Source organism: Cebus imitator, unplaced genomic scaffold, assembly GCF_001604975.1.
Source record: "Cebus imitator isolate Cc_AM_T3 unplaced genomic scaffold, Cebus_imitator-1.0 Scaffold657, whole genome shotgun sequence".
Classification (NCBI taxonomy): domain Eukaryota; kingdom Metazoa; phylum Chordata; class Mammalia; order Primates; family Cebidae; genus Cebus; species Cebus imitator.
This window is the reverse complement of record NW_016107972.1, coordinates 41,271-53,646: the sequence shown is the minus strand read 5'-3', so window position 1 is coordinate 53,646 and position 12,376 is coordinate 41,271. Positions and strand designations below refer to the sequence as shown.

General features: G+C 42.7%; 1 long non-coding RNA gene and 1 pseudogene across 1 annotated transcript; one reads left to right on the top strand and one right to left on the bottom strand.

Moving 5' to 3' along the window:
* Positions 1 to 907: 907 nt before the first annotated feature.
* LOC108295737 lies at positions 908 to 11,865 on the top strand. The gene is made up of 3 exons (XR_001821571.2): positions 908 to 992; positions 9,381 to 9,550; positions 11,669 to 11,865. It is a non-coding gene; the product is annotated as an uncharacterized LOC108295737 (long non-coding RNA).
* Positions 5,655 to 5,784, bottom strand: LOC119469450 (annotated as a pseudogene).
* Positions 11,866 to 12,376: the final 511 nt, after the last annotated feature.

The following is a 12,376-nucleotide window of genomic DNA, read 5'->3' as shown; positions in this document are numbered from 1 at the left end:
CAACAGAGTGAGACTCTGTCTCAAAAAAAAAAAAAAAAAACACACATTCAAAATGTACCCTTTTTTGACATGCAGTTTGGGTTTTATTTTATTTATTATTATTTTTTGAGACAGAGTCTCTCTCTGTCACCCAGGCTGGAATGCAGTGGTGCGATCTTGGCTCACTGCAACCTCTGCCTCCTGGCTTCAAGTGATTCTCCTGCTTCAGCCTTCCGAGTGGCTGAGATTACAGGCCCCCGGCACCATGTCCGGCTAATTTTTGTATTTTTAGTGGAGACAGAGTTTTACCATGTTGGTCAGGATGGTCTTGAACTCCTGACCTCAAGCAATCCACCCGCCTCGGCCTCCCAAAGTGTTGGGATTACAGGCATGAGCCACTGTGCCTGGCCTGGGGTCATTTTAATTTTAATGTACTAATATACTTCCTCTAATGAAAGAAATCTGAACTCCCTACCTCTGAGGATAATTTCATTTTACTGGGAATTTACTCTATACCTGGCACTTTACTAACATTGCCTGCCTAATTTTTTTTTTTTTCTTGAGTCCAGCTTCTGCAGAAGCCTGCCTAATCTTTACAAACCTATGATGCAGCCACTACAATTATCCCCAACTTCTATAAATTGAGATTTATAGAAGTTGTCAAATCGCTTACTAGCACGCAGCTAATGAGTGGTAGAGCCATCTCTCAAATCCAGGAAATGTAACTGTCCTGCTTGAGCTCTGACATAAGGGTCCCACTTTGGCTGCCAGCCAGCGATGACCTCAAGCGTAAGATCCCAAACGGACAGAAGGACTCGTCCCCTCCCCCTCTCCCACCCTCTCTATCCCAAGGTCGCCCTTCCCAACGCAGGCACTCGGGACCACGCTGGGCCGGCGTCCCTGCGCATGCCCAGCCGCAAAGCACGACGGGAGAGGGGCGGGGCCGGCGGGGCCGTTTTGCTTCGAGGATTGTTTGAGAAGCTTTAGGCGGCGGGTGTCTCTGGAAGAAATTAGTAAGCTTCTTCATGGGACTCTGGTTTCGGTCTTTACTCCTGCGGCTTATTCGAAAGGGGCAGGGTTTCTGCTGTCGGAGGGGGGGATGACGCGCCGGGTCGGGGTATTAGAGACGGAGACTTGAGTGCAGATTCCGCCAGATGGGGGTCGGGAAGTCCGGGCCAGGCCCAGACCTGAATTGTGTTTGTCGCCACCTTTAACTGTGCCCGCAGAGATTCGGGTGTTACTGCTCCCCACTTCCAGCGATTCTTGCCGCCTCCTGCTTCCGCGTCGTAACTGGGCTTTCAGACTTTGGGTCTCCCTCCGCAGCCTAAGTTTCAAAAGTCCTCATCACACCTGTAGCTCTCCTTCACTGAGCAGTGCTTTTTCAAAAATTTGACTCCTGGCCAGGTGCAGTGGCTCACGCCTGTAATCCCAGCTACTCGGTAGGCAGAGGTCGGAGAATGGCTTGAACCCGGGAGGCAGAGGTTGCATTTAGCCGAGATCGCGCCACTGCATTCCACCCTGGGCGACAGAGCGAGACCCCGTCTCAAACAAAAAAACAAAAGAATGAAATGTTTGCTGAACCCCAAAAGCACAGTTTGGACGGTGATGATTCACAAGATTAGTTTTAAGGTATTTAATGTCAGGGACCTTCCTGACATGACCCAAGTCCTCTTTTCCAGCTTCTTTTCCAGCTTTCCAGTTCCTTCTACTAGCACTCTTTAACAATAGTCCCATTCCTTCTAGTTCCCATGTATTTGTTCTTTTTTGAGACAGGGTCTCGCTCCCCTCGCCCGTGCTCACCAATATGCCCAGCTAATTCTTGTGTTTTTTGTAGAGACAGGTAATCTCCATGTTGCCTAGGCTGGTCTCGAACTCCTAAACTGAAGCAATCCACCCGCTTCGGCCTCTCAAAGTGCTGGGATTACAGGCGTGAGCTACCGTGCCCCGCTATTTGTGCTTTTGTACATGCTGTCTCAATACCAGGAATATCCCCCATTATTGGTTGGTAGACACTTTAAAATCCAGCTCAAATTTCACCTGCCAGAAGACTGACCGTCTTCTCTTTTCTCATTTCTGCTCTATACCTTGTATATACTTACTGGGTGGGAAATCTTACTCAACTCTGTAACCCCGGTTCCAAGGCACTTCGTATAAACGATGGCTCCTCATTGCCTGTAGAATTAACCATGGACGTTATAGTTTGGTTTGAAAAGCATATAGCCTTTTGCCTCCAGCCTTCTTATCAGGCTAATAAAAGAGCTTGCAGAACTCAATTGAATAAAATAAATCTTTTTTTTTTTTTTTTTGAGACAGAGTCTCTGTCGCCAAGGCTGGAGTGCAGTGGTTCGATTTGGGCTCACTGCAACCTCCGCCTCCCAGGTTCAAGTGATTCTCCTGCCTCAGCCTCCAGAATAGCTGGAATTACAGGCACCCGCCACCATGCCCGGCTAATTTTTTTGTATTTTTAGAAGAGATGGATTTCACCATGTTAGTCAGGCTGGTCTCAAACTCCTGACCTTAGGTAATACACCCGCCTCAGCCTCCCAAAGTGCTGGGATTAAAGGTATGAGCCACTGCACCTGGCCAGAATTGCTTTTTGAATATCTTGCTAAGTTTAGTGATTTGGAGATTCTTTTGAATTTTTTATGTGCACAATCATGTTATCTATAAATAATAACAATTTCATTTCTTTTCAAAGTTTATGTCTTATTTTTTCTTGCTTTATTTATCTGACTAGAATTTCTACAGTGTTGAAGATAAGTGTTAAGAAAGGAAATTATAAAATGTGGATCTTGTAGTCTATGATTCTGTGGAATTCACTTATTCTAGTTTCTTTTGCAGGGGTGGGGTGAGGGACATTCCTTAAGAGTTTTCTATAGGCAGTCATGTTGTCTACAAAAAAAAAAAGTTTTCTTCTTCCTTTCCAACTTTTTTTTTGAAACAGAGTCTTGCACTGTCACCCAGGCTGGAGTGCAGTGGTGCATTCTCCTGGGTTCATGCAGTTCTCCTGCCTCAGCCTCCCAAGTAGCTGGGATTACAGGTGCGCACCACCACACCCAGCTAATTTTTGTATTTTTTAGTAGAGATGGGGTTTTACCATGTTGGCCAGGCTGGTCTCAAACTCCTGACCTCAAGTAATCTGCCTGCCCTGGACTTCCAAAGTGCTGGGATTACAGGTGTGAGCCACGATGCCTGGCCTCCTTTCCAACTTATATGCTAAATTCACATCTACTATTTTACTTTAGCTTAAAGAATTTCCTTTAGCATTTCTACAGTGTTTTCATTTATCTGAAAATGCCTTTATTTTGGTCTTAATCTTGAAGGATATCTTTACTGAATACAGAATTTTATGGAGAGTTTTCCCCAGCACTTTAAAGATACTACATTGGCTCTGGCTTTCATTGTTTCTTTTCTTTTCTTTTTTTGAGATAGGGTCTCACTGTGTCCCCCGAGGCGGGAGTGCAGTGGCATGATCACGACTTATTGTGCCTCACTCTCCCGGGCTTAAGCAATCCTACCACCTCAGCCTCCTGAGTAGCTGGGACTGCAGGTGCACACCATCACAACCCAGCTAATTTTTTATTTTATTTATTTATTTATTTATTTATTTTTGAGATCAGGGTCTCACTGTGCTGCTGGGGGCTGGCCTCAAACTCCTGGGCTTAAGCAGTCGTCTGTCCACTGCCTCCCAACATGCTCTAATTACAAGTGTGAATCACCACATCCAGCCTTCTTACTGCTTTAAAATTTTTCTTTTTGGTTTTCACCAGTGTGACTATGATATGCTACTTGTGTTTTTCTTTATATTTGTCTTACTTGTGATTCACAGAGCTTGAATTCATGTGGTTTGATGTTTTTCTTCAGTTTTGGGAAATTGTCCCAAAAAATTGTACGTATTTTATTTATTTATTTTTTTCAAGATAGTGTCTCAGTCTGTCACCCACACTGGTGTGCAGTGGTGCAATCATAGCTCACTGTAACCTGGAACTCCTAGGCTCAAGTGATCCTCCAGCCTCAGCCTCCCAGGTAGCCTGTACTACAGGTGTCCACCACCATGCCCAGCTAATTTTTGTAACTTCTTTGTAGAGATGAGGGTCTCACTGTGTCACCCAGCCTGGTCTCAAACTCCTGGGCTCAAGTGATCCTCCTGCCTCAGCCTCCCGAAGTCCTGGGATTATAGGTGTGAGCCACCTTGCCTGGTATTTTCTTTCAAATACTGCTTCTTTTGCAATGTCTATTTTCTGTCATTCTAGAACTGAATAAAAGATCCCACATGACATCTTATTCTAGATTCCTACTCTAGAGCTGAATAGGAATCCCACATGGCACATTATTTCCATTTTCTATCTTCTTATCTCTGTGCATAAGTCTACCTTCTAGCCTGTGTTCTTCACTAATTTGATACTCATCTATTGAAGTCTTAATTTCCTCACTGTGCTTTGCAATTCTAGATTTTCCATTTAACTCTTTTTTTTTTTTTTTTTTTTATGGATTCCAGGTCACTATAGAACTTCTCCATCTTCTCTGCTGTTTTCTGAAACACAACCAAGTCCTTGCCTGACAAGAGCAATATCTGAGCCACCTGTGGGTTTGTTTCTATTGCCATTTTTTTTCCAGTCAGTTTTGGCATTTTAAAAATTACTTTTGGTCCATAAATTATTACTAGATTCTGGACATTTTGAATGAACATTATTAGCATCTGGATGTACTTCCTTCAGAGCAGGGTAAGGTTGCCATTAGGCAGGTGGATAGTAGTAGCAAATGACATTGATCCTGTTGAGGGTTGATTATAGGCTTTGTTAAGGCTGGTCTATTTTAGTTTGTCCTTTCTTCTTGTAAGTGGTCTCTTTTTCTCCTGGGGCATAGCCATTACTCCTAGGGCAAGGCCCTCCATGAGTTTCAACCGGAAATCTAGGTCTTTACCAAAATCCCTTTAGCTTGCTAGTCTTAAATTTCAACTCTGAACTCTGCATAGCTGCTATAATCTCTTATCAGCTCTTTGACCTTTAACTGCTGTTGTCTGTTAAGTTTTTGAAGTCTCACTCTGTTAATGTGCAGTTTAGGAGTCAGCTAATGACTTGGAGGAGGGGAGATTTGTATGCATATTATTCCTCTGTGGTTACCTCCTCTCCCAGATTGTGCTTCTTGAGTTCCAGCTACTTCAGAACCCAGTATTTCTAACTCCGTCTCCTGGCTGTTTTCTGCTTGGGTTTCTACTACTCTGTCTTAGAAAGGGCCCTTACCAGTCAAGCCTTTTAAATTTTGTAATTGATTCCAGTGAAATGATTTAGTATGCTAAAGGATACTCTGTTATGCCTGGATGTATCTGGTTTTTGTTTAGTTTTGTTTTGGAGACAGTCTCGTTCTGTAGCCCAGGCTGGAGTGCAGTGCCGCGATCTTGGCTCACTGCAACTCTGCCTTCTGGGTTCAAGTGGTTCTCCTGCTTCGGCCTCCCAAGTAGCTGAGATTACGCCTGGCTTGGTTTTTTTTTGGATACAGTTACTGTTCCCAGTTAATTTTTTTATTTTTAGTAAAGATGTGATTTCAACATGTTGGCTAGGCTGGTCTCGAGCTCCTGACCTCATGATCTGCCCACCCCAGCCTCCCAAAAGTGCTGGGGTTACAGGCATGAGCCACCACACCCAGCCTCCGTTCTTTTTCTGTTTGTGTGATGACACTTTGAAGGGGTTGCAAGATGCCAAAGCCCATAGGTGCTTTGTTTTATTTTATTTTGTTTTGTTCAAATAGCAATAATTGTACCTCATGTAAACCTCATTGGCTATGATACTGCCACTGCGCAAAACTTGGTGCTTTGTTTTTTTGTTTGTTTGTTTTTGTTTTTTTTGTTTGTTTGTTTGGGTTTTTTTTTTTTTTTTAACAGAGTCTTGCCTTGTCACCCAGGCTGGAGTGCAATGGCACAATCTTGGCTCACTGCAGCATCCGGCTCCTGGGTTCAAGCAGTTCTCCTGCCTCAGCTTCCTGAGTAGCTGAGATTATAGGCACCCACCACCACACCCAACTAATTTTTTTTATCCTTAGTAGAGACGAGTTTCACCATGTTGGCCAGGCTAGTCTCATCTACCTCAGCCTCCCAAATGCTGGGATTACAGGTGTGAGCCACTGTGCCTGGCCCTCGGTGCTTTGTTTTTAATTGATGTTTAGATATTTACTTTTAGGTGAAGGGAATCTACCTAATGACAGATAGTTAATTTTTAGTGATTTTTGCTTTGCTGCTTGTGTATAATTAATTTTTAGTGATTTTTGCTTTGCTGCTTGTGTATAATGCTCAGATGGGCTGGACAGAGGCTGTATGAACTATTTATTGCACTTGCACTCAGGCCTTGTTTAACTTCCTGCACTGGGATAGGAACTTTCAACAAAAGCGGAATTAAGGATAGAAATGAGGGAAAGTGTTTGAACCCCAATCCCCAAAATAAAAAATACTGGCAGAATTATTTAGGTCTTTCATGTACTCAGCCAGAATAAAACCATAGTCCTGGAATTACTTCTGCAAGAGGTTTTTTGTTTTTTTTTCTTTTTTGGATCCCATTATTCTAAGTGATCCTGTAAGAACTTCAACTTCTCCACATTCGTGTTAGTTATTGTCTGCCCTCCGTAATAATTAGTTGTAAGCCCTCCCCCTCTTTTTTTTTTTTTTTGAAATGAGGCTGGAGTACAGTGGCTTAATCTTGGCTCACTGCACCTCTTCCTCCTGGGTTCAAGTGATTCTCCTGCTTCAGCCTCCAGAGTAGTTGGGACTACAGGCATGGGCCACCACACCCAGCTAATTTTTGTATTTTTAGTAGGGATGGGGTTTCACCATGTTGGCCGGGATGATCTCAATCTCTTGACCTCGTGATCCACCTGCCTCGGCCCCCCATAGTGCTGGGATTACAGGCATGAGCCACCGCACCTGGCTTATAAGGCCCTTTTTCAAGAGTAGATGTTTGTCTTGGGGTTGATCAAAGACGGGGGATCTAGGAGACAGGAAGCAAAGCACTCTGAAGCCAAGCTAGGGTAGCATGAAGGAAAAGAGTTCCAACGGATTTAGAATCAGAGGTGACACAGCTACTAGAAAAGTGGAAAGTAGGCCTCAGTCAAGGAAAAAGAAGAACACAAGGAACCATTCTGTCTTTGAAAGAGATCTTGCTCTCGTAGTTCCTCAAAAATTGTAAAATGGAATTTTTATAAAGCCTGAATGCAAAACAGTCTTGTATATTGTTAGTTTGGATTTTAGCTGCCTATTGACTAAAAAGCAATCTATTGATTTGGGTGGTAAGGTGAAGCAGTCATGATGTATGATGGGAAAATAGACTTAACACTTATATAAAAGGTAGATTGATCTAATTTCACGATTAGATTTAGGGAGAAGAATTCCAGGTTAATCCTAGATTTCTGGCATGGGAAGTTAGGTATATGACACTGCCATTTACAAAGAAAGGGAATATCTGTAAAGCAGGTTTGTGGGGGTAATAAAAGAATATCGTTTTACTGAGGCAAGAGGATTGCTTGAGACCAGAGTTCAAACCCCTTGAGTTTGAGGGACCTGTGGAGATTCAACATTCAAGTGGAGATATTTAATAGAGAATTGGGTATATGGGTCGAAGCTTAGGAATGTAGGGGAAGAGCAGCCCATAGGTGATAGTTGAATCTGAGGCTGTGATCATAGGCCAGGCACGGTGGTTCATACCTGTCATTCCAGCACTTTGGGAGGCTGAGATGAGAGGATCACTTGAGCCTAGGAGATCAAGATCAGCCTGAACAACATGATGAGACGCCTTCTCTGCAAAAAAAAAGAAATTAAATGGGCATGGTGGCACATGCCTGTGGTCCCAGCTATTCAGGAGACTAAGGTGGGAGAATTGCTTGATCTCAGAATGGCGAGGCTTCAGTGAAAGGATATAATACCACTGCCTGGGTGACAGAGTGAGACCTTGTCTCAAAAAAAAAAAAAAAAAAAAAAAAAAACTTGGTTTTTTGTTTATTTGTTTGTTTGTGACAGTCTCTGTTGCCCAGGCTGGAGTGCAGTGGTGCAATCTCAGCTCACTGCAACCTCCGCCTCACGAGTTCAAGTGATTCTCTTGCCTCAACCTTCTGAGTAGCTGGGATCACAGGCACGCACCACCACTCCTGACTAATTTTTTTGTATTTTTAGTAGAGACGGGGTTTTGCCCTGTTGACCAGGCTGGTCTCAAACTCCTGACCGCAGCTCATCTACCACCTCGGACTCCCAAAGTGCTGGGGTTACAGGCATGAGCTACTTCAAACTCCTGACCGCAGCTCATCTACCACCTCGGACTCCCAAAGTGCTGGGGTTACAGGCATGAGCTACTTCAAACTCCTGACCGCAGCTCATCTACCACCTCGGACTCCCAAAGTGCTGGGGTTACAGGCATGAGCTACTTCAAACTCCTGACCGCAGCTCATCTACCACCTCGGACTCCCAAAGTGCTGGGGTTACAGGCATGAGCTACTGCACCTGGCCAACAGGTTCTTTTTTTTTTTTTTGAGACAGAGTCTTGCCCTGTTGCACAGGCTGGAGTGCAGTGGTGTCATCTCAGCCCACTGCAACCTCAGCCTCCCAGGTTCAAGCAGTTCTCTCACACCCTACTAAGTAGCTGGGATTACAGGCTCATGCCACCATACCTGGCTAATTTTTTGTATTTTTAGTAGAGACAGGGTTTCAGCATGTTGATCAGGCTGATCTTGAACTTCTGACCTCAGGCGATCCACCTACCTCTGCCTCCCAAAGTTCTGGGATTACAAGCATGAGCCATTGTGCCTGGCCAACTTGGTTATTTTTTTTAAAAGCCAGGAGTTCAAGATGATAGAGCAGGCGGGAAGAGTACTGAGGAATTGTGCTTTTGAGGAACAGACATTTTAAAAGTAGGTAAAATAAGTATATGTGAAAAAGACTGGTAAAATGAGAAAATGCGTCACCATGCCCGGCTAATTTTTATATTTTTAGTAAAGATGGGTTTTTGCCATGTTGGCCGGGCTGGTCTCAAACTCCTGACCTCAAGTGATCCACCCGCCTTGGCCTCACAAGGTGCTGGGATTATAGGTGTAAGCAACCACCCCCGAACCGAAAGCTTTACATTTTCTACTATTGAAAAGTTAAAAATAAACTTGTAAGTTTTGGTGGTTTTGTGCTGCATTCAGGGGCTTGGTGGAACAGAAATGGAGACTATTTCCAGAAGAAAGCACCGAGTTGGTAGTAGCTACCAGAAAAGAGTAGAGCAAAACTATATTGAAAAATGGATGAAAGGAAAGAAGCCAGTGTTTTTACAGTGAAGGAACCTGATTTCAAGCTGTCTAAAGACCTTTTGTGGTTCTAGAAAATTACCATATTTAGAAGGACTAATTTTAAAATCAAACTCTTTATCAATATTTTATTTTAGGAATCTGGAAACTGTTCTTCAGGAAGATATCCTTTAGTTTGGAATTGGAGGATTCCTTTGCATCAGATACTGAAATGAAAGAACCATTGTTAGATGGTGAATGTGACAAGGCAGAGGCATCACGGCTGGGGCTGCTAGATGAAATTAAGACAGAACCCGACAATGTTCAAGTAAATATTTTCCCTTATTTCCATTATTTCTAAAGCAGCATGTAACTATAAATTTTAGTTACAAAGGAGCTGAAATTATTAATTGAAAAACTCAAATCCTTATCTCCTCCAAAGCAGTTAATTAAATAATACAAAGTATACGGTGTTAAGTGCCATTACAAGTATATGTAAGAAAATGATTTCAGGAAAGAATGGACTATTTGGAATTGCGGTTTTGTGTGAGTAAAAGGATTGTTTAGGGTGTTATGGGCCTAGCTAAGGTTAACACTTTTTTTTCAAAGAGTCTACTTCCCGAAAAGGCTAACACTTTTTTATTTTTGTTTTTCTTAACTTGAAACAATACAAATTATAAGTTTTTAGTCTAAATTAATTTTATATGTAAATTTTTAAAAACTTTTTTAGATGTATCACTTACCAAATAACCTATGAAGGATGAACTGACTTGAGCTGTGAATACAGGTTAAGTAGGGAAAACATTCCTTAGAATGTTTGTATATATGGCTGGGCACAGTGGCTCACACTATAATCCCAGAACTTTGAGAGGCCAAGGTGGGAGGATCACTTGAACCCAGGAGTTTGAGACCAACCGGATGACAAGACCCTGTCTCTATAAAAAAAATAAAAAAATTGGCCAGGCACGGTGGCTCATACCTGTAATCCCAGCACTTTGGGAGGCCAGGGCTGTTGGCTCGCGAGTTCAAGACCAGCCTGTCCAAAATGGTGAGACCTCATCTCTACTAAAAATAAAAAATCAGCCATGTGTGGTGGCAGTCATCTGTAATCCCAGCTACTCTGGAGGCTGAGGCACAGAACTTCTTGAGCCTGAGAGGCAGAGGTTGCAGTGAGCTGAGATTGTGCCACTGCACTCCAGCCTGAGTGACAGAGCAAGACTCTATCTCAAAAAGAAAAAAATTAGCCAGGCATAGTGGCGCATGACTCTAGCTACATGGGAGGCTAAGGTGGGAGGATCGCTTGAGCCCAGGAATTCAAGGAAGCAGTGAGCTATCATCATGCCATTGCACTGCAGCCTGGGTGACGAAGCGAGACCCTGTCTCTTAAAAAGAAAAAATGTTTCTGTATGAACAACCAGCTGAAATTTCTAATGAAAGAAAAAGTAGATCACTAAAAAGAATAATTTATTTGTAGAAGCCTATTTAGAAATAGCCTAAAGTAGATTAATATTAAATAAGGGTATGCTTACCATTGAGTTGACTTACCATTGAGTTTACTGGGGAACGTTACTCATCTAGGAACTATCTATTGCTTCTTCATTCCATGGACATTCAGACATAGATCCAAGTTTAGATATGGTGGCTATGAAATTGCCTGCTGCTCTGAAAAAATTGTCTCTTGTAAGAATCATTCTGCCCAATAAACAATTTCTAGGTTTAAGGTCTTTATGAAAACAATTAGCTGTTAATTATTAGAACAAGCAGGGAAGGCCAGACACAGTGGCTCATGCCTGTAATCCCAGCATTTTGGGAGGCCAAGACAGGCTTATCACTTGAGGCCAGTTCAAGACCATGGGCAACATAGTGAAACTCTGTCTCTACTAAATATTCAGAAATTATCCAGGCATGGTGGCATGCGCCTGTAGTCCCAGCTGCTTGGGAGGCTGAGGCACGAGGATCACTTGAACCTGAAAGTAGGAGGTTGTCGCGAGCTGAGATTGTGTCACTATACTCCTGGGTGACAGTGAGATCTAGTCTCAAAAAAAAAAAGCAAAACAAGTAATGAAAATAGTTGCAATGCAATATGTCTGCTTACTATTGGTAGTGAATTAAGGGATTTTGCTGACAAAGATTCTGAAGTCATACCTGGATACCATAGAAAACCATGTATTGGGTGATTGGTGTTGTCAGCTAAAGAGCACCAAAATGGTAGTGCATACCTCTATGTATTTTGGTTCAGTTCAGTTATACAATTCATTGACCAGACCTGACCACAATTTATCATATTCTATTGAATGACTGGTTGTCTTAAATTAACTGTATTTATTATTTCTAATTCTTTTTTTTTTTTTTCTTTTCTGGATATTTGGCTTAGGAGTTTTACACTTATATCCATGAGTCAAAGTGGTATGTAGTTTAGTTCTCTTGAAATATATATTCTTTTCAGGAGTTTTGTCACACCCAACCGTCCAGAACTCAGGAGAATGAACTGAAAATAAACACTGTGGTTTCAGAGAGTGGTAATAGAGTTATTTAAGTTAATCACGTTTATTCAGACCAGTATGATAGCTAATTCATTCTTTTTTAATGACTTTGAATATTACTCTGTGTTGGGTTTCAAGTCCAGGAGAAGTAACCTGTAAGAAAATTAAAGAGAGGCCAGGCATGGTGGCTCACGCCTGTAATCCCAACACTTTGGGAGGCCAAGGCAGGTGGATCACGAGATCAGGAGTTCGAGACCAGCCTGGCCAACATAGTGAAACCCCATCTCTACTAAAAATACAAAAAAAATTAGCTGAGCATGGTGGCATGAGCCTGTAGTCCAGCTACTTTGGAAGGCTAAGGCAGGAGAATCACTTGAACCCAGGACACAGAGGTGGTGGTGAACTGAGATTGCACCACTGCACTTTCAAAAAAGAAAGAAAGAAAATGAAAGTGGCTGGGCATGGTGGCTCACACCTGTAATCCTAACATTTTGGGAGGCCAAGGTGGGAGGATTGCTTGAGGGTAGGCATTTGAGACCAGGCTGGGCAACATAGTGAGATCCTGTCTCTACAGAAAATTTAAAAATTAACCAGGTGTGTGTGGTGATGCATGTCTATAGTCCTGGCTACTTGAGAGGCTGAGGCAGGAGGATCTCTTTTTTTTTTTTTTT